At 37.8% G+C, this 22164-nt stretch overlaps 1 long non-coding RNA gene across 3 annotated transcripts in view; it reads right to left on the bottom strand.

The window, feature by feature from the left end:
- LOC148225267 (uncharacterized) overlaps positions 1-22164 on the bottom strand; it is a 61142-nt gene that overhangs the window by 919 nt on the left and 38059 nt on the right. For 2 of the 3 annotated variants that reach the window (XR_015805053.1, XR_015805052.1), the window contains one exon: positions 7946-21538. This is a non-coding gene — a long non-coding RNA (uncharacterized LOC148225267). Of the gene's footprint in view, positions 1-4812; positions 4982-7367; positions 7429-7945; positions 21539-22164 lie in introns of those variants that run through there. The other variant, XR_015805054.1, reaches the window with a different exon arrangement.

Below are 22164 nucleotides of genomic sequence, written 5' to 3'. Positions count from 1 at the left end.
ATTGGAAATTTAGGTTGCTTGTAGGTAGGAAACATGACAATGAAAAAAAGTAGAACAAATCTTTACAATGCAGTAATTTTCTAACCCCTAGGAAAGAATGAAGACATCTTTTTGCTTTTAGCTTTCGCAGATAAGTGCACTGGAAAATATTTTTCTAACAGCAAAAATTTATCTGAGATGAATTCTCTGTACAGAGCTGCCAATACCTGCTGTCACATATGGGCACAGAGAGTGAGTGAGCACTAGTACAAGGATGTTGCTTTGCATAATATTCACATGTTGGAAATACCAGTTTCTTAATGCAATATAAACATATATATATGCAATTCTTGTCCGTGTTTTACTTCTTCTTGTAATCCAAAAGCTTGGTATACCCCAACAATTATACAGTGAAAAAACATTTAGCTATATATGACACTATACTGTAACTCCAGCATTACCTCTTTATTTGATAAAAAACTACTGTCAGTGTCTACTGTCTTTGTACATCTCCTTAAATATTTGAGATAATACTTTACAACACATACCTTTCACCAAGATTTTAAGGAAAAAGATGTTAGTTTTTTTATAGATTCACATTTTGTATATATTTTTTCAAGTGTTGCATAGAAGTCCAGCAGGTATGTTTAACATACAAAACACATATGACCTCACAAATTTCCAGTGTCATGCTGTATGCCAACTGCAAATTCATCTGCAGATGCACTTATCTGTTTTGTTTGGTGTTTTCAAAGTGTTTCATATATTATGAAGAAACCATCAGCTCTGTTAAGTGAACTTTTTTTGTCAGGTCATTCCTATATTTAATATATGAATAATGTATTATTAATTTCAGTATTTTAGATGCTTGTCTTTTAAATGGAAGAGCAAGTCTAGAATAGTTGTTTTAAAGGCCAGTCAGAGATAGCATGAACAGCACAGAGAAAGCATCTTGAATTGCAGTTCTGCAAAATCTGGTCATTAATTCAACCTTATATCTTATTCTTTTTATGCCAGCAAATCTGAAAACAGAGTACAAGAGAGAATGGCATCATCTGCATTTCAGTGGCCTGCCTTCAATATAAAAGCTATCTTCTTATCTCTCCTTTTTGTCCCCCTACAAGAAGTGTAGCAGAGACAAGGCTTTTTTTGGAGGGTTTTGGTGTTAGAGTGAGGGGTTATTTGCCATCTGCCATCACCTTGTAGTTTGCATATCAATAAAAAAAATTAATAAACTAATTTCAAGCATATATGATACAGTTAATGTGGAAGGTCCATTGTTAGGGGAGAAATAGTATATTCTTATCAGTGGCTTTAAACAGCTATTCATCATTTCTAAAGGGCGATTATTTGGAATCTATTAAGCTAGAATTCATAATACCCCTGCATACTGAATTTTAAATAGAAATCTGTATTTAGATGAAGGAATACATTAGTATAAGTCATTAGAACACTGAAAATCCATGACTCGTTCATTTTTCACTTACTTCTTTTTTTTTTTTTTCTTTTTCAGAGAATATGAAGTATCAATGATCTGAACATTCAAAGAAAACTTCTCAGAGTGTCCTTTTTTGGGAAAGTTTGGATAACAGCACGTTTAACCATATATTCACTTTGTCTCAGATGTGAATTACTGCTGGGAAAATAAACTATACACCGAAAAATATTTCAGCAAGCAAACAGAAGATAAAAAGCTAGCTAGCTAGCCAGAGAAATAGATAGATGGCTGAATCTGTATCTAGCTGACGGGCAGCAAGGATAAAGGACTTGGTTTCAAAATGTTTCCTTGAGATAGGAAGAAAACCCATCAAAGGGCAGGGGACAGATATTTCTTGTAAATTTTTTTCTAGTGAGTATCTCATTTAATGGTGCTGGTTATGCAAAATTGTTTTTACAAAGCTGATTATCAATGAATAAAAAAATAATTGACTAAAAAATAGAATAGAAATTGATAACAGGACTGGAGAATAGAAACTGCTCATCATCTCAGTGAATGGTAATGAATCTTCTACCAGGAGGCTCACAAACAAGTACAGCAAGGCAAAAATCTGTGTCCCAGTAGAGATAAATAGATAAGCTAAAAATCACCATCTCATACTGCACATATTTTTACAGTAAATATGGTTTAAAGATAAGAAATCCCAGCATATGGGTAACTTATATCTGCTTTGGAACTGCATGAGTACCATTTACTCCAGCAGCAAATGCACTGTTAAATATCACAGGGAGCTGTTCAACACACACTTGCACACCTTTATATTGGTGCACAAGCACATGTGTGCACACACACACATCTTTATACCAAGAAATCCCCTATCAAGAGGCTCAGTCTACTGGGTTGGATATATAGCAAACAATTAACCAATATCATGAGAATATGAGCTTCATATCTGCTGCTTTCTAGGATCCTGTGACTGGGTATCATGGAGCCAAAATAAAATGAGTGCATGGGAGGGAATGTCATGCTTCAGCCTGATGCTTTCTTATGTTTGCAAGGATGATGTTAACATTCTGTTTCTGTAGAAATAGAAAGAAATTACACACAAGCAGGGAGGTATTACGTAGGATTTCTGGGCTCCTTGTTGCAACACTGTGGATGGGTGGAGAGGACAGACGATGCATATTTCATGCCTTGGGTGGGCACCATCCTCCACAAGACCTCCCACAAGGAGAGTGCAGCTTCCCCACAGGACCAAGCAAACTGCAAGCCCTTGGGACCATTCTAGTGCAAAGGGTGGAATGGGCTGAAACTGAGGAAAACATTTTATTTTTCCTGAGAAAAACAAGCAGCTAATTTATTACTAAGTTGTTTTTTTTTATTGCCTTGCTAATATAGCTCTTCATTATGGCTTAGAGAGGGAGACTTACTTGTCACTTGGCCTCTGTGGTTTTGGGTTGGGCAGAGGATGCTAGACACTCTTAAGCAAGAATGCATTTTTGTTGCAAAGAACTCTCCTAAACTGATTTTCTGTGCTGTGATCTATGTTCCTTTTCACCATAGGAGGCAGAAGGCCACAGATGTATGATTTGTATGTGCAGAACTCTGTTAGCAGTCTTGCCAGAGCATTCATAAACTGGACTTCAGATAAACTAGATTTCACTTGGTCGAGCTCCCACAGCTGGGTTTGCAATAAGTTTGGCCACCTGTTCCCCTGTTTGTGATGTCATTACTGATGCTTACATGATCTCACAATGAAAGATATGACTTGTATACATGAGAAACTGGCATGAATGTGGCAGAAATGGGTCCTAGAAGTATTTCATGAGATGTTAACTAGCTGCCACATTTTGGCAACATTTGAGCTTTTTCAGTTTGATCATTGTAATGGGCAGATGTGGATTAATAATCATGGCAAACTCAAAATAATCTGACTACATCTAAATTATAACAAAATAAATTTACTTTTAAATTTATTATATAACGTATGTCCCATACAGAAACAGTGGGTCTGTGATTCCTTTCTCCTTGTGTGATCCCACTTCAGGACAGACATGGTTTAGGTGATGTGTGTTAACAGGGAAACTCAAGAAGCTTGTTTGGATATACGCATATAATTTAAACTTGATGCAAAATCCCTACTTAGTTTTCAGCATGGTTTCTTTGGGCGTCTCCTAACTCGCTGAAAGGAAGTTGATTTTAAATAATGTCAAGTTGATCCAAAACACATTTTCTTGTGCAGCAGCAGTTGCAGCAGTTTGAAAAAAAAAAACAACAAAACCAAAAAATGGAGCTTTAGTTAAACAAACAGAAAGAGCAAGAAGCTTTAGAGGAGTCTCTGGTCTAACTGACTTCTCTAGGAGCCAAGTAACAAGATATTGAATAAGATTATTAAATTGTTGTGGGTGAAAAACTACTGAAAGAGCTGCAAAGTACGTGTTCAACCTGAGAGCACAAGAAAGATCTTTTCCCAAGTGGAATTATTCATGTGGCTTAAAGTTAGGCCTGTGCACAAGAAGCACTTGCAGAATTCGGTGCAGAGTGCTCATCCCTTTACAAAATCAAACGTGGCATGAATGACTCGATATCAGGTCATTATCATTAGTAGCTCTCAGTCCCAATTAGGAAACTTATACAGAGAACAGTTTGGATTGCAAAAGGATTTATGCTTATATTTTAAATGTGAGCTTGAAAGACATCCAAAAAGCCATTAATGTTCTCCATTAATTGTCATCTTGTTAAGTTTAATACATTAATGACTTGTTTGTCTTGTGCAGTGTTCCACATATCAGAGAGAATATCACCACAGAACCATCTTCCCCTGTCAGTGATACAAGTTGAGGATTGAATTGTTACTGCCTCTAAATTTAGGTATCAGGAGAGGATATGCTGAGCAAGTGAAAACACAGAAGTAAAATGACATCCCATGGCTTTGTGGATATGCAGCAACAAGCAATCACAGATTAACAGACACAAGTAAACTGGTGAATAGACAGAGGTCCTGCACTCACTCATGATTTGCCTGAAGATCAAGGATCTAAATGCATCTGATCTAACACAAAAATGATCTAACAGTCAACAGAACTTGAACACCAGAAAAAATTCAAGAAATCTCTGTGTAGCAAAAAGATGCTCCAGAAAGAAAAAGCACATCCCCTTGTACCTAAGTGCTAAAGAGTCAAAGGAATGTCTTTGACGTTGAGTCAAAGGAATTGTCTTCTGCTACTTCCCAGTAGCAGAAGATAATAAAATAGGAGTATCTTTCTCCCTTCCTGTGCATTTTCTTTCCAGCTCCAGCTAAATTTACATACACATATATACAATTTTTTCCCCAGAGAAATAAGTCATCTTAGTTATGACACAGTTGAGAGATATTGATTTTCTCTGCACTTTACCTGATTTCATACAAGAATGCTTGCTCCTACAAGATCACACCATGCAGGGGGCTGGTGAGTGACAGAGGCTGTTTCCTACCAACTGCAGAATCTGTAGCAGCTGTGCTGTGAAGAAAAGGTATTCACTTCCTCCCCTTCCTGGTCTTGGGACTGTATTTTTAGAGAGTTCCTAGAAAGGATCATAAGTGTGGCAGAGATGCAAAAACCTAGTTAAATTCAGGGAGATGCCAAGTTTTACCAAGCAATCGCCTGTTTCTCTCCTCCTCCAAACCCGAGAAGTCTGACAGGCTGCGTTTTTACTGTGCTCTCTCTCAGACCCTTGGAAAAGAAAGAGGAGAGAAAGAGAAGAAGCCATGTCATAATTAATACATGTGGTACTTGAAAATATTATTAATCTGGTAAAGTATAAACTGCTGTTAAAATATTTTTAGTGCCTGGATCTTTATTGTTGTATAATCATAATCATCTGTTTTGGATTGAGTGTAGGAAAAATATTATAAATCTTCCTGATATTTACAGTGAAGAGTATAATTCAGCATAGAGTTTTCCTCTGCTTATGGAATTTTAATAATCAATACCATATTATATTATAGCTGGAGTGCATATTGGCATTTGCTGTTTGCACAGTAAAGACATATGGCAAAATAGTGAAGGTTACTCAGGTAGTTTTCCTCTAAATTTTTGGGTTTCTTATGGAAATCCTTTTGGGGGATTTTAAGAAAAATTACTCTGTATATTTTCTTTTTGTTGAAAATTGTAATATATATTTGTCAGGAAAAAAAACCCCAAAACAACCATCAATACAAAGAATTAGAAACTTTTGGTAACAAGAATGACCCCTATACTCAAATGAATTTAACTACAGATATTGGATATTGATATTATTACATTGGAAGGAACATGCATATCTTTTTTCATTACCACTACTGGCTTAATTAGTGAAAATGTGCTCATGTTCCTCTTGTGGAAGGCAATACACAGGTAATTGTGTCTGTAATTGACACCAGTGTGATTTTTGCAAGTTTCTTCACAAAGGGATGAATCAGGATCATATTCTGTGGTAAAAAAATACCTTCTTCCCTGTCTGACATTAGAGACTTCATTTTACATCCTTTGAGTGAAAGTGGATGACTGTGCTATGTTTTCCAGATAACAAATATTTAGATGGTTTTATTCTGCTAAACCCTGCATTCAAATCATCTTGTCAAATGGTTCAACTGCACAGTAGGTCCAGTGTGTTTGACATGCACTGTTCTTAATGGAAATCAGCATATTGTTTCCATAGTATAAGCCATGGTGGGTTGCATATGTTGTAGATAAACCAGATTTTTTTTTTTTTTTCCCAGGAGCTCCTGGGACCTATTTTTCCCCTAGGAAATCTCAGATGGAAATCAGGGAGCTCAATCTCATATTAATAGAAGACAATTCATAGCAACTGTATGGCCACTTCTTTCAAATTCATTTTCATAGCACAAATACAAAGGAACTTCTTCCCTTGTTACAGACCAGGCTGGATAGTTTGTGTAGTTACTGAAATGAGGATAAAGGAAACCTATCCTTTGGGAAACTAAAGCAAAGGTTGGGGTTGGGTCAATATCTTTCTAAATACAGGCAGAAAGATATATAATCCAAATTTCTATTTAGCAGAATGGATCATGTTAGTGTCAATAGATAAACACCATATTGGTCTGTTTCATTTCCATGTACTTCTTAATTTTTAAGGGATTTTGTACTTTTATATGCTTTCTCAAAAGGTGAATAGACTTTTCAAGTAGCAACTGCATTTATTAAAAAGAAAGGAAGAAGGGCAGACCATTCCTTACACTATATATTATAAGAAAACAAGGAGTTTTGACTTATTGCTGGGTAGGAGACATTTGAAATTTTCATGAAAAGCTGTTTGAAAAAACAACAAAGGATGTCAGATAAAAATCCCACATTATTAACGAATATAATAATATAAATTTCAGCATGCAGCATGCACTAGAGATAGTCATGGTTTATTGCTACAGTGAATTAATAACATTGTCACAATGGATAACATCACATACTCTGGCTATTTGAGTGATAAGAAGTCCATTAGGGTTTCACAGTAACGGAGCAGTTTTAAAATTAAAAATGAAAAAAAAAACAACAAAAAAACCCCAAAAAACCAACCCCCTCCCAAAAGCCACCAAAAAAAAACAAAAAACAAAAAACAAAAAACAAAAAAAAAAAAAAAACCACAAACAAAAAAAAAAAAAAAAAAAAAACAAAACGAAAAACAAAACCAAAAACAAAAGAAGCAATAAAGATTCCAAATCAACAACAACAAAAATAAACCAACTAAACAAACAAAACCAATGACAATCAAATCAGAAAAATCAAATCCACCACAGTCAAATTAAATTCTTTGTTGGTGGAAAGCAGTGTAACCCTGGCCTACCCAGGCAGCAGTGGGAGTGCTCAGACTGTATTGCTTATTTGTAGGAGATACACGTTTTGCATGCATATTGAAGTGCATTTTAATCTTGCTAATTGAATTTAGGGTGCATACTATAAACCAAACTCGTCACCTTCTCTGCACTTGGTATTTTCAGAAGAATGAAGACTAGCTGGTGCAATATCTCCTCCATCCTGAATAAAATAAAAATCCACAGGATCACTCTGAGGATTTAGCTTCTCATCAGTACGTACAGAACATATCATGATTTGGTATGACTTCCCTCCTCACCTCCAAAACAGACTTTCCAAATATTTGTCTAAAATAAGGGACACCATTTTTCAAGGATAAAGATATTTTTTAAAAATATTATCTAAAATATTACTTTTCAAGGAATAACCTAGATTCCTCTTCACCACTTACAAATTGGTGAGACAACCTTCGTTAATTTAAGTGAATTTAGACAACTAAGGGACATGTAATCTCCCAGATTTGTAGCGTTCAGGGATTCTTCTGGTAGAAAAAGGATTTTTCACTTTCTTTTAGGAAAAAAGAAAAGAAAAATAATGAAAAATTAACATTTTCTGGTAAAGTGCCTATTGTAATTAAACTTTAACTACTACTTTAGGAAGATGAGAAGGAATTAAACCAATATATTTATTCCATAAGAGTACTAATTGGCATAGTTATTATATTAATAATTACAAACACTTTCAAGCAATAACAAATTTATTCAGCATTACAGAAATGAATTCAGCATTATATTGGTGTACACAAAGGCTTCCTAGCTGGATTACATTTTTTGGCTGTTGATATGTCTTTCACATACACATCATTAAAACACAGAAAATACCTGGAATACATTCAACCTACAGGCATAAGAGCAAGAAATTCAGGACTAGTACAGCTCTAGGTAGCATTGTAAACAAGATTTAAAGTTAGAATTCATCTACAAAACCTATATATTAAAAAAAGAAATGTGTCTTGGAATACTATTATGATGTCATCATGGTTTTGTCTTAGAGGTTGTGGAATCTCCATCCTATGATAATTTCAACATTCAGCTGAGAAAAGTCCTGAGCAACCTACTTTAAAGATAGCCCTGCATGGAGCTGGGGGCTGGACTGGCTGATATTGGGAGTTCCTTTCCATCTTCATTTATCCTATTATTCACTGAGCACTTAACCCAATAAAATATTAAGGATCATTTGTAAACTCAGTATTTAAATCTACAATATAAAAGAACTGAAAAAATCCAATTCTGTAGGTAATGAAATACAATATCTCCTTAAAAAATTTGTAATTATAGAACCATTTTGATGGATTGAAGTGGATAAGGACTAATATCAGTTTATACAGTTCTACAAGAGAACTCACTGTTCTGATTGGCAGAAAATATTTCAACAAAACCTTCTAAACCACATCCTCCAGTCTTCTCCTTTATCTATAGCAGACCTCAAAGTTGTGTTTTCTGTCAGTTTCAGTGGTTTTCTTTCCTGAACCTTAGGTCTCTAATTCACACCATTTTATATTAACTCTGAATTTGATCCAATATTACACAGGCTACTTTACAACATACGTTCTTTTTTACTTTTACAAGTAAATGAAATGTGTCCCTTTCCCTGTGAAACATATGAATTATTCATTTTTCATCATTTTGTTTCTTTGCAGAAAACTTTATGAAAAAATTTAGTTCCTATGAATGTCTTGACTGCATTGCATTAAAAACCACTATTGGTTTAGGTAATAGAATATGCAGCACTGAATTAAGAATATTCCCCATAGAAATCATTTGCTTTCACTGCATTGAAGAAGAAACAAAAACATTAAGCCCCTTTACTGACAAAGGTGTTTGCAATTTCCAAAGACAATTTTTTTATTAATAATTTGCAAACTCTGACTGAGATTGCCACTTCCCTCTGGTGTTCCTTAGTAAATTACACATTATTTTTCTTTTCACAAGAATCAGACTATTTTCGTAGATGCATAGGCATCTTATTATACTCATATGAAATTATACAGCCATTAAAGTTTGTCAAAGAATGTAAACAAGTTGAGAAAACAAATCCCAAGTAATCCCAAATCATGGAGGAAATACGGAAGATTTTTTAAATTATGGATTTACCTTTGTGCTGTGTGCACAGCATGTGGGACCCACTGGATGCAGCTGCAAATGAAATATTTGTATTAGAGCTGACTCCTTATGCAAAAATTATGAAAACCACAAGCTGCATATATCCTTCCACTGGTTTACTTGTTTATGTATTAAGATTTTTTTACTGAAGGTTTTTCATAAGTCTGCCCATAAGCCTTGATGATACTGAGGAACACTCAAGTGTACTTTTTCAAGCTGTCATACAACATTCATAATACTGTATATTTATTATTATTATTATTATTACTATTACTCAGAAAAAACTGCTTTGTATTTGGTAGCAAATAATTTGTTCTGCAGTCTGATTTTTAATTGAAATATTCCCAAGGAACAAATACTAATCATCCCAAGAAGGCCAGGTAAACCTAACACAAATGAAAAGAAGTAAACAGCTGGCAGTCTTTGTTTTTTTCCTTTCATTGAGTGTATGACTGCTATCAGGCACAGACTGCTCCTGTTTGACTGACTGGCTGAGAAGGCATCCAAATATCTATGTGGTCTTCTAGGTATAATAGTGTTCAACATGAAGTCAAGTCCATATCAAGAAAATCTCATACTATGTGGAGAATTTGAAAGCAACAGGTGCTGTTATAGCTTACTCGTACTGTTACAGGATACTCTTACTAATTATGGTGAAAACCATTAATATGGCACGCCTATAGATATTTTAGTAGCTGCTTTGAAGTGAAGTTTTGAAGAAGCACTTGGAGAACACTCTCAGGTACAAGGTGTCATTCTTGGGGCTGTTGCAGGGCCAGGAGTTGGAATTTTGATGATTCTTGTGGCATCCTTCCAACTCAGAATGTTGTGTGATTCTGTGAAGTGTTTAATGTAGGCAATACTTCCTCTTCTTTCATGTCAATGTAACTCCATGCACAACTATTTCATAGCTGACCCCAACATACTAAAAAAATGTGGTTTTCTACTTTGAAAGTGCAGGCAATTGTGCTCAGTTCTGTCTGTTACATTTATGAGTTCCAAGTTTCTCCTTGCTCTTAGGACCCTTTCAAATTCTGTCCCAGTTGTAGAGTCTCAAACCTGGAGTGATTCCTCTTGTTGGTGCTTCAGATTCCTAGGGCATCTCCAGGACATCTGGGTGTATCTATGTGGCATGCAAGACTGGATGGCTTTGGGATGTTAACTACACTTTAATCCACTTCAGTGGCTATCCCAGTAAGGGCTGTTTAGAAGTCACAGCATTCCTTCAATATCTGCAAAGTGCTGGCATCAACACCCACAATATAAGCCCTCTAAACCAAGATGTTACCAGAGAGACTGTGAAAGAATGTTTTAAAAAAAAACAGGATGAAAACTGATGGGCAAGGAGAACCACATCATCTTCCAGACCATGCCACCTTGAGTGATACTTGAAAGTGGGCCAGAAATCTGACTAGCAGCTGCCAAGTTCAGTTTTGCTAGCTCATGGTAGTCATGACTTTGCCCAATGAAAAAGCCACTGATGTATGGTTGCTAGAGAGCTGCTAATTTACGGGTGTGGTCCTATGCCATTTCTTAAGAAGCAACTATTACTTCGAAGAGACTTTGTTGCATTGGACAGCTCTTGGAAATAGCAATGCCTTCACTGGAAACTCATTTCTCTGAGGTGTGGCACAGCCCATTAGCTGCTTCATCATGGCAGTGGGCTGTTTGTTATGGCCCTGTGCCCACTGCAGCTGTTAAGGAAACAGAATGACCATCTGCACTGGGTTTGAGACAAATAAGCCTGGGGTCTACCAGGGAGCCCTGCCTTTAGTGCTGTCATGGAGAGTATCATTCCACCTTTGCCTGCAACTGGTGGTCATGGCCTCCTGGTGCATCACCTGTGCAACCTGCTCTAGGTGAAGCTCTCATAACAGGGGTTTGGACAAGATGATCTCCAGATCATCTTCTAACCTTCTAACCCAAATCATTCCAAGACTGTGAGATGCTGCCATACATGCTTTCTATCAGTTCTACAAACTAAACTTCAGCAGTGTGAGAATAACCACCTCCCCTGCTGTCAGTGTGTCCTATTTGTATGTGACTTAACAAGCATTAATCCAAGATATTCTTCCAATGTATGATCAACTCCTGGTGGGTTAAGGCAGCTCAAAATTTGTTTCCAATGCTTTTAAGATTGCTTTCACAGTAGATAATGCCCACTGACAACCAGTTACCTGTCACAAACCAAGCAGTGCCTGTGAGGATAAGATAAAACATCCTGTAAGTGCGTCTAGGAAAGCAGTCACTCCAGAAGCCTGTGCTGCAGGTCAGCTCTAATATTGTGTGTGCTGTTAGCTAATACGTTTACACGTGCATATGCATCTGTAAATACAGATTCTTCTATTCATATACAGTGGCTGTGGTTTCATTTGCCTTTGGCCTGCTTCATATAATAAATAATAAATCATTGGTTCCCTAAGGTTTGATAAAATCTCACTGTCAGATTCACCCACATAAACCACTAAGCATCTTACCTTCTTTTAAAATTCTTAACTGATGTCTATATTTTCCTTTTTTATTTTTTTCTTTCTGTTTTTGTTTTTGTTTTTGGGTTGGTTTTTTTTAATATAGCAACAAATTGACTGGGTACCTACGAGAGAGGGAGGCAGAAGCTAATGTGGATCTGTCATTTTGTTGTTCGGCTGCCACAGGGCTTAGACATGAGAACTGAGACCCCAGAGACTCCTCGTGCCTGCTGCAGCAAACACTAAAGGAAGAGGAAGAAAGAAAGGAAGCAAAGATGGAATGATAAATTAGTCCAGGGGAAAAAGCAAAAGAGAAGAAGGGAAGACAAATAAGAGAGGGGGAGAAAGGGAAAGGAGAAAAGATGGCAAATGACAATGTGAGGTCAAGTTGTTATAATACAAAACAAACCAGAGACTTATGGTGCAGAAAGGGTCTGAATTAAAATTTCCGGATCTATTTAATTTTTTTATTGTTTTAAGTGTTGGAAATTTGAAACCCCACTTCCTGGTGTTTAAACTTACTTTTCCTTTAATAGAATCTTTGCAGCAAGTATACCATATAAATGCAGTGTTAGCCATCAAAAGTCCTGTCCAGATCCTGAACTGAACATTTCTGATTTCCTGGTTCAGATAGTTCAAGATATTGGTCTGTATGACTGTTGTATAATTAATTAAAAAAGAAAAGGAAGCAGGGCAATTATACTGTCTGGAGAACTGAAATGCAGACTAAGTCTTCAGCAACTTGGATCATATTTTGGCTAACAGAATGTAGGGTTTTAATCAAACACAATAAATTATAAAAGCAAGTATCTTCTATTCACTTATTATGGATTAAAGAAAATAATTTATCACCTCACACAAATAATATTATCTCAGATGGTCTAATAGTAATACCTGTAAAGGAATCGAATTTTCATAATTTAGAAACATTTTTTCCTCTGAAAATACAACTCTTCTCTTCAGCATTTATCTTTTAGCAGCTGTCTATTATCCAGTCACAACGTTCAATTTCATTGAAATTATCTCCTAAATTGAATCATAAATGTGGGAGATATCTGTAACATAATAGACAAATGAGATGTTACTCTGAATGAGCTGGATATTCAGTTCCTGTCTTTGCTGATTGTTGCATTCATTAAAAAGAAAAAGCAGTTCCTGCATAAATCCACACTTACAGAAGGTTCTGAGCACCAGGTGTTCCCATGGCCACCTAAATACTTTCTCTTCTGGACAACTCAGAGCCATATCACTGAGGAGTTTATCCTTGCTTCATACTTAGTAAAGTGCTTTGGCAGAAGAGCACGCTGGAAATTTAATCTCTTTTGAGACTCCAACCTCATCAAGAAACATGGCAATTGTTTCTGGCTTTCAAGTCTTAGATACTCAAACCAAACAACACTCTTATCCATGGACTCATGAACATGTGTTAGAGAATGATTTACAACTCCTCAAGATTTTCCTAAATGCTGTGCAAATCTCTCCAGTATCAGAGCCATCTCAGAAGCCAATGCATTTCTTTGTAATTGCCAAATTTAATCCAGTGAGCACAGAGACATATGCTTGGAGACACACAGCATTACTCTTCTTTTGGGAGCTCCAGCATGCTGCTATTTGATTAGGAGCTTCTGGTGGGTAACATGGTAACTAAATAAAATGCTGTATCTTAAAAATTCCTTATTTGTTTTATATTATGCCATAAAAATTTAATTACAAAACTCTGCCTTATCTACAGCATAACATAATTGCACACTCTTCAGGTAGCCTTTCGTATTTGGCACTATGCTTGCAAGTGTTACTCATCCTCAGAGTGATGCACAAAGGAAAATCTGGGTGCACAGCTGTGTTTCCTTCATTGTGTCATGCTTGTAAATCCCTTTTATCAGCTAAACTAGGACTGAACACGACAGAGAAATTATAAATGGTGCAAAATTTATTTGTAAATAAATATTATTTTGGGGATCAGAGCACGTGAGGTCTGCACGAGGTTCATCTCCCTGGAAGCAAAGGTACAGCAAGAAGTGAATAACTCGCTGCCAAAGTTCTCACTGTCTGAGCAGTGCAATCGAAGAGGTAGGGCAGAGGAGAAAATGCAATTGGAACATTTTTTTTCCTGTTTCAATGCTGAATTTTAGTCCAGGCTACACATACATTTGGTAATCCAAACCCCAAATGTGAAAAATTATACCCATGGAGACATATCAAAACAAAGTGGGCATAGAGAACTAGCCTATGGCAAGAAAGCTAGTGAGAAACCATACCTACGAAAAAATGCTTACTTTATATTAAGAAGATGTTATGAAGAAATACTGCATAATTTGAAATATACATCAAGTTAACTTTTTTGTTTTATCAAAGAAGGTTGCTTTGTCTAAAGCTTCAGGATAGCTGGACAAGCTAACTTACAGGAATATTATGGTGACATGGCTTGTCCTCACTGCCAGCTTACTCTCCTGGTTATTGTCCTGCTGCTTCCTCACAGCAGGATGCATCAGTGTTGGAGTCTAATCTTCGACAATGTCTCAGTTGCAGGCATCTATCCTTTAATAAGTGGGTTTTACAAAACCATTATTTTAGGTAATGTTTCCACTAATCCTGGACATTAACTCACAGGCTTGTCTGACCTCTCTGCGCTTGATGAAGGCAAAATTTCAACCCTTATTTCTTTCCTAGGTATAAAATGACATGTATCTGAAGCTGTGTCCCCTTAATGTTGGATGAGATATGGGAAGAGAGAGGCCAATAATACGTCCACTTCTTCTTACATGTTACAAAGTATAGATCTTCACAAGAGCAAGTAAGAAGGCTTAAATATGCTCCAGGGCATCTCTTCACCTCCATTTTAAATTCAGCTTTCTCCACTGCCTGGGGAACTGCTGAGGGAAAGCCAGGAGGTGGAAGTTATGTGAAAGTCAAGCACTTTTTCCTTCCCTTTCCTCCCCCCTACCCTGCCCCCAGCTTCCCTGTGAAAGGAGGCAGAAGCTGTGTGCTGTTGTTATTGTTCTTTTGTGCTGGGTTTCACCTCCTGTTTTCTCATACCCCAGGGACTGCCTTAACAGCCTTCTGTGAAAAAAAAGTCATCAGAGCCAGCACCATCTCTCCAGCCAAATGCTGTAAAGGAAATTCACCCTCCCAAGCCTAAGAGTCTGCTCTGGCATCCTCTGATCAGTGGACTTGCTGGCATGATTAACCAGGTGAGATGGGTGAAGGGCCAACACTGGGAAAACAGTTTGAGTTTTTTGTGTGGTACCATATCTTGGATGACAGATCTCTGGGGTGAGTGTCATTACTCTAGTTGTTTTTAAAACACTCCCTCGCCTTTCTTTAATGCAGGGCACATCAGATTTCGAATCAGATTGACATGGGGGAACAAAAATGCAGTCACACTTTTTTCTATAAATAAAATATATGTCCTTTATATTTTCTTCAAATTTAGTATAGGCCCAGTGGTCTGCTGATCCTTAACCCTTGAATTCACACTGAAGAATGTAGAAAATTGTTTTCTCCAAGGAAAAGTGATGGAGCTAGTGGTTAAATGCACAGTTTAGTGATGCAAACTCTACCAAGAGCCCAGATGTGCTTCCCAGACTAGAAAACTGCAGCTGACATAGCAGTATTAAAGCAGTACCTCAAAATTAAAGAAGCTTTGCTCTTACATAGTTGCTCTGCATAAAATCTGGCTTAATGCTGACATGTTTTGCAGAAGAGCAAGATCTCATATATGGAGATGGAATTCCTCCTGCTCAGAGCTCATTGTAGACTTGGAGCTTCTGTTATTGCATTCATAGACATATTGGCTCCAGGCCTGCTCACCAGCGTGGTAAAATGCCCAAAGTTTGCAGCAAGAGCAGAATCAGACCAACTGTAAGAGTTAGACAGTTAAAAGCAAAATAACCCACTCTCCCATCCCCACAAAAACAGCAGAGCATATACCATGCAAAGTGTCAATAAAAAATACAAAACAATGATTAGCTTTCCACATAAACATTTCATCACATCCTTTCTCAACACCAATCATTGTGACAGTCCATGACAATATAAACGATGACATGTCTGAGGTGCTCTAATCCATCCAGCTTGTGTTGCTGTACTTGTCAAGGAAAAATATAATCCTCCATAAAACCTCTAACCAAAAGAGAACTCCACTATCCCACATATGTTACCAATGCTTTCTAAAAACAGCCATTCAACAAACTAGGCTCCATACCATGACTTCAAATTAAACCATATGCTCATTTATAAAATGAAAAACTTCTGGGGTGAATGAGCCTTGGAGACGGAAATCATGATTTTCTACCGGGAAACCTTGGGTGATCTGTATGTCCATCACACAAGTTGCTGGACACTTGTGATACTGTGCCATTAATGCTGGCTTCCTCATAAAGATCCTCTGTTTGCAAAGAAGGGGTCAGTGTGTGGACTGCGGGCTTGATTTTTTCCATTTTGACATTATTTAAAAATGAGCTACGACATAATCAGTCTCAGAACTTTGTGGGCATTGTGTGGAAAATCTCTGGCATTCCCAGCCTGCAGCTCCCACCTTTCACCAAGGTCCAGACTAACTTTGCCTGTGAGAGGAGATGGTGGAAAGAAACCCAAAAAATTCACTGAGCTCAGACAAAACTCTCATTGTATTTAGTTCTTTAATAAATAGAAGTTATAAAACTGATGTGGAATTAGAAGGAGGGTAAATCAACAAACAGTAATTTAAATGCTACACAAGGTTGGTCTCCACAGCTTCCCTCTAAACCATGCACAGTTCAAGGTCCATAGGAGTTATGGTAGGAACATTTCTCCTGCAACTTTGACTTCCATAAAATTCAAATGAGGGCCAGATCCATAAAGTAAGACATCCTGGCAGGGAGACCAGCACAGCATTTGGCTAGCATTTGGCTAGGGGAGGAGGTGGTAGGAGAAGGTGGGTCAGAAAATATGTATGGTGGGACTATGAAATGCATGGATGCCCCAAGGAGGTTGATTCCTTTACATCACCCTTCTCCCAGGCACGCTAGCCCTTCATCTTCCCATGGACCTATCCCCACCACATCACCACTTTCCTCAACCCAACTCATAACACAGGGCAAGCTCTGAAAAGACAAACAGAGAATAAAGGTAGAAGAACACTGAGACCAAGTAGCACTGAACAGACCTGGGCTGGATTTCATGGGGTGGCACTACAGCACCATCACAGACACAGAGATGGCACTGATACCAAAGTTTGGCTTACTCAATGTTGCACGCTGTTAGATTCATAACACAGCACTGCTATAAGGATAACACTTAGCCAGGCTGAAGGATAGACTACAGCATATGCAGAAGAACAAACAATCTCATTTTCTAATTTGCCTTGCAGCTTACAAAGGTTACTTGTAAGATGTAAATGGCATTTTGAGGTCATTTTAGCAGTGATAATAAGTTCAATTTTCATGACAACTCTTCGCCATTTCATAGCACAATGCGATACTCTTAAAGAACATTTTCCACATTGTTTTGACAAGAGGGAATTGCATATTTTACTGTCATGTGCTAAAAAAGTGGGAAGGCTGTGCAAAACACCACCTAGATATTCTTCATTTCTAACAATCCACTTCTTAGGATGCTGTGGGATGTAAATGTCCTTGTAATACACCCTTTACATGTTGGACTTTTTTCTTGCTTAGCTAAAACTTTCTACTGCCTCTGAATTTCCTTAGCCCCAGGGCTGCTTAATTTCCGACTGTCTGCTGATGACCTCGGAGGCCTGTTCTTGCTGTAGGGTTTTGCTGCACATCGGCACCTTCTACGTCAGACTGAGAGCTCGGAAGGCTTAGGAATTAAAATGGACATAGATTACTCAACTTGATTAAAAAATGAAATAGGGTAATAATGCCTCTATACCACAAGGATAAATGCCAAGCAGTGGTGGAAAGCAGACACACTGCCGGTGCAGCCCTGAGGCTGAAAAGATAAGCAGAGAGCAAGAGGAGCACAGTTAGTGCAGAGACCCAGCCCTCCACAAGTTGTTTACATGCTGGCCGAGGCTGAAGCGCCGTGGTAAGGAAACAGGTTTGTTTTTTAAAACCTGGCCGTGCTCCGGTAGCAAGCCTGCCTGACCCCTCACGGGGTGAAGTTTCCACGTGGGTCCACAGGTTCAGCCGGGACCACGGCTGACTCACCGTCTGGGAATCTGGAGTAGGCACGGCCTTTGTAAAAAAAGCCATGCTAAAAACTTACTGTGCAAGATAAACAAGGCAAACATGCTCCTTGGCACACAGGCAGCTCAGATGTTGACTATTGTGTTCTCCTGGAGTTAATCATCGCAGACCAGGCCCCCCTTTGTGGCGGGAGGTGAGCTGCGGCCGCTCGCTCTGCGCTGAGGAAGCAGGTGCAGCAACAGCTCATTGTTACAGCATTGTTTTGAAAATTGGAAAACTTGATATAATTTCAGCTGCCCCCCACCCCGTCCCCACCTTGGGGAAGCAGGGCAAAGCTGGGCAGTGCCGATGCAGGTGGCACAGCTGGAGGAAGGGAGGGCAGCACAAGCCTGCGTGGCCACCTCACCTAGAGACCCAAAGTTGTTTTCTTTTCTTTTTTTTTTTTTTTTGCACCTGTGTTTTTCTTCACTGCCCTGGAGGCTGATCTTGATCCCGTTTCAAGGAACAGGCTCTCGGCACAGCCTGGTCACACTTGTGTGCCAGCTTAGGGTCACCACCACGGTTATTAGCCCTTACTCCAATTACAGCTTCAGCATCTAGGGCATATCCTGGAGGTCACGTTAAGCAGATGCTCAGACAGAAAGTCTCACAGGCTCCCTGGGCAGTAAGCCAGACACAGGACAAGCTCTCTGATCTGCCCTCGTTCCAGAGGCTGCATGTGTGCATCTACCTCCAAGTAGATCCCAGGATCTGCTGGCATTGGGCACCTTCAACTGACAGACAGATTTCTTCATTTCTTCTCCTTCTCCCTCTTCTTTCCTCACTCCTTTCGCATAATGCAGTTAATTATGACCTCATCTTCTTTGCTGCTTTTTGTAGCACTGTTATACAGCAACAGGAGACCTCTCTGTGCTCTCGATCCCAGTCTGCAGGGGCTGAAGGTGATGATAATTTGATAGCCATTTTTTGGTCTATCTGAAACAGGCATGTTTGCATGTCATCCTCATTTCTAAGAGACAGATAGGTGTGTTCTTGCTACTTGTTAATTCTTGCTACTTTGACTAACCTAGCTGGCAGTGGGTTAAGAAGTCACAGTCGCAGAAAGAAGAGAGGGCAGGACATGTTGGTGACACTGATAACCCATTCTGATCCTCTTCTGTGATTATAGGAAGGGCTTCATTTCCCAAAGCTCCTCTTTCATGCTCCTATGGAATAGCAGTGTTTTAAGGAGAAAAAAAGTACACAAGAGCAAGATGGCTTTTCATCCTTCTATGGATTTTTAGCTCTTATCTAAATTATTTGCTACTAGGTTTTCTTTGTAAGTAGCATGTGTAACTAGAGGGGAAAAAAAAAGATATATTCAAAAATTTTTGGGGTTGGGATTGTAAGAGAAATATTTGAAGTATAAGTCCTTCAGGCAAAGGCAAAGATAGGAAAGCATTAATTTTGACCCAAATCCGTAAGGCCTTTTATCTCTGTATTTATAAAAAAGTAAGGGATAGCACACTGACTTTGTTAATAAGAAAATAAATGGCCAAAATGAAAGTAGTAAGTGATAAGATTAATTCACAGCTATGACATGAACATCATTGTTCGAGAATGGCTGGTAAGATAATAGCAACCTCTCAAAAAGCCCTGCAGAGATTGGTGCTGTAGGATTTTCTGTTGTTCTTACTGGAGTAATTTGTGGAACTTTTTCTGTTTAATATCTTGTATGGACTAAATTGTCTGTGGTTCTATGATTCACTCTGGACTTACAGCTCTTTCATGAGACTCCACCCAACAGCAAGCTCTTCAGATGCCTTTACGTGGTCCCTGAAGTGATTAATAAGAGTGACCTCCTTCAGATGTCCTATCTGTTGAGTAATTCAAGCCCTATAAAGCAGCTGGAAATCAAGGCAGAAGCTTGTCATGTGAAACACTAAATCCTGTTGTGCATAAAAGCCTTGTAGATTGCAAAGTGAAAATTTTTCAGCCTTGTAAGGAGCTCTACAGTAATTCATCTGTTAATGTACAAGAAGAGAAGGGATGAGGTATTGAATTCAGTGAAATTGTTTTTTTGTTATGTATTTAGATATTTGAGGCATGTGATTTCCATAGATACAGCAAATGCTATATAAGAGATTAAATACTCTGTAGGGTTTTCTGTCATTTTGAATATGGAGTCACCCAGAAGACACAGAACAGGAATAAAATCCTCACTGTAAAAGGGACAGTAAAGCTGTGAAACACAGAAGCACAGAATATGACAATATGTCATGTGGTTAAATGCAACATTAGAACAGGTAGATTTTCTGTTAGATGCAAATTCTCAGAGCTGCCAAATGCCCACCAGCATCTTCAATAAATTTAGCATCTCTGTGCATGCTTAAAGTCTCTCTGGATTTTTTGTACACTTTTAAATTTTTTTTAATGCAGTCATTATCTTCATTCTCCTTCTCTCTGTTGACACTGATTGAAGTGTCTACATTTAGACAAACTCGAAAAGCTCAGGTGAGGCTTGTTCACTGAAATTGGTTAAACTAACCTTTTGTTTTCAATGCACAAGCATTTCATTAATTGGAACCTTATTGGAAAATGTTGCAAAGCCAGTAAAAATTTGCTTGACATTGTTAGCTTGTTAGGATCACCAGACAGGCTTAAAGTATTTGAATTTTTTTGAAGGTAGAGAAGATTGAAAAATCTAAACCTGTAGATTTGCCTTTTGAGGTGCAAATTGAAGTTTTAGGCTGGTGAAAGAGAATTTATGCTGCTTAAAGGTTCCTGTTAACCTTAAAAATATTTCTTCTACTTTTCCACTATTTTTTCATCTCAAGTTCTGCAGCCTCGACTAAGGGAAGTAGACTGACTGTTTTTGCAGTTCTTTCCTTCTTCATTGACATAAATTACACAATTTTCTGAAGGAATTACAATTTTCTGAACGACTTTTTTACTTAAATTTTGATAAAGGAACTTCTGAAGAAGCTAAGCTTATAACAGAGAAGGGACTAGGGTGTAACTGTAGATCTGATGAAGAACTAGAATGCTTGACAAATGTAGAACTGCAAAAAAACAGGCATTTACCCAAGGATAAAAATCAAGACTCCATCCTCTGCAAGTTTCAAAAAGATTCAGATGCAAGTTTCCAGTTTCAGTCATTCTCAATCTAAAATGTTATATTAAAAACTGGGTGAAATTATCTGATATGTCCTATACACTAGAAGAAATAAAAATCTACAGCATTCTGCTACGCTTTTAATATAGAAATAATGACCAAAATAATCTGCAATAAATAACTGACCCCTCCAACTAACACCCAATACATGATGTTATCCATGTACAGTTAAGGGGCAGGATGAGTTCTCAACTCTTCTTTAGCCTTGTTTGTGCCCTGAGCAGAAGTACCGTGCCTCCACTGGGATCAGAGTTACAGAGGTCCATCAGCTAGTGGCACAATTGAACAAAGAACTTGCTATTGAGATGACTGATGGGCCACCTTCAATAGAGGATCAAGCTTTGGCTCCTGTTCCTGGAGTGTTTCTTGTCTTGACTGGGAGAGGGCCCATGACTGCCTACACTCCCCGTCCTTTCCCTAGGAGAGAAAATATATTTAAAATTATGTAAGTAACACTTATCTTCACTTTGTGCACTTGAGAGCATCTTAGATAGAGTATCTAATTTCAAAGCAAGACAATCTCCTATTATTCTTGGTGAGTTTACCAGGATATTCCTTGGTATTCTGAGTTAAATATTTTAAACTTTATTCTCAAATAATATCATTAAAGCTACCTCTTCTATATCTTGTTTATAGATGACATAATTTCTTTCTTAAAAAAAAAAGCTGTCCCATTGTAGTTTTCTACAACTCTTTTTTAAAAAAATATTATCTGCAAACCCAATACACTGTTTTAACTTGTACATGCAGTTTTTAAAAAATTGTCCTTTGGATTGTCTTCTTATGCTTTTACTGTATCTTACAATGACTGTCACTTTCTACATGCATTCAGCTCCTGTACTGATGCTCTTACCTTACAGAATTTCTTTTCCTTTTTCTATTTTGTGTGTGCATTTTGGTTTACAGTGTATTAACAGAACACTCAAAAAAGCTAGTAGGAGTCTTTCATATCAGCTTTCCAAAGCAAAGAGCTGACAGTAGGAAGAAATTATACACAGTGTGCATTGACTAACCATCCATTTAACCATTCCTTTATAAACCTT

Source organism: Sturnus vulgaris, chromosome 1, assembly GCF_052056855.1.
Source record: "Sturnus vulgaris isolate bStuVul1 chromosome 1, bStuVul1.hap1, whole genome shotgun sequence".
Lineage (NCBI taxonomy): Eukaryota > Metazoa > Chordata > Aves > Passeriformes > Sturnidae > Sturnus > Sturnus vulgaris.
The sequence above is the reverse complement of the archived record's forward strand: the minus strand, read 5'-3'. Positions and strand labels throughout refer to the sequence as shown.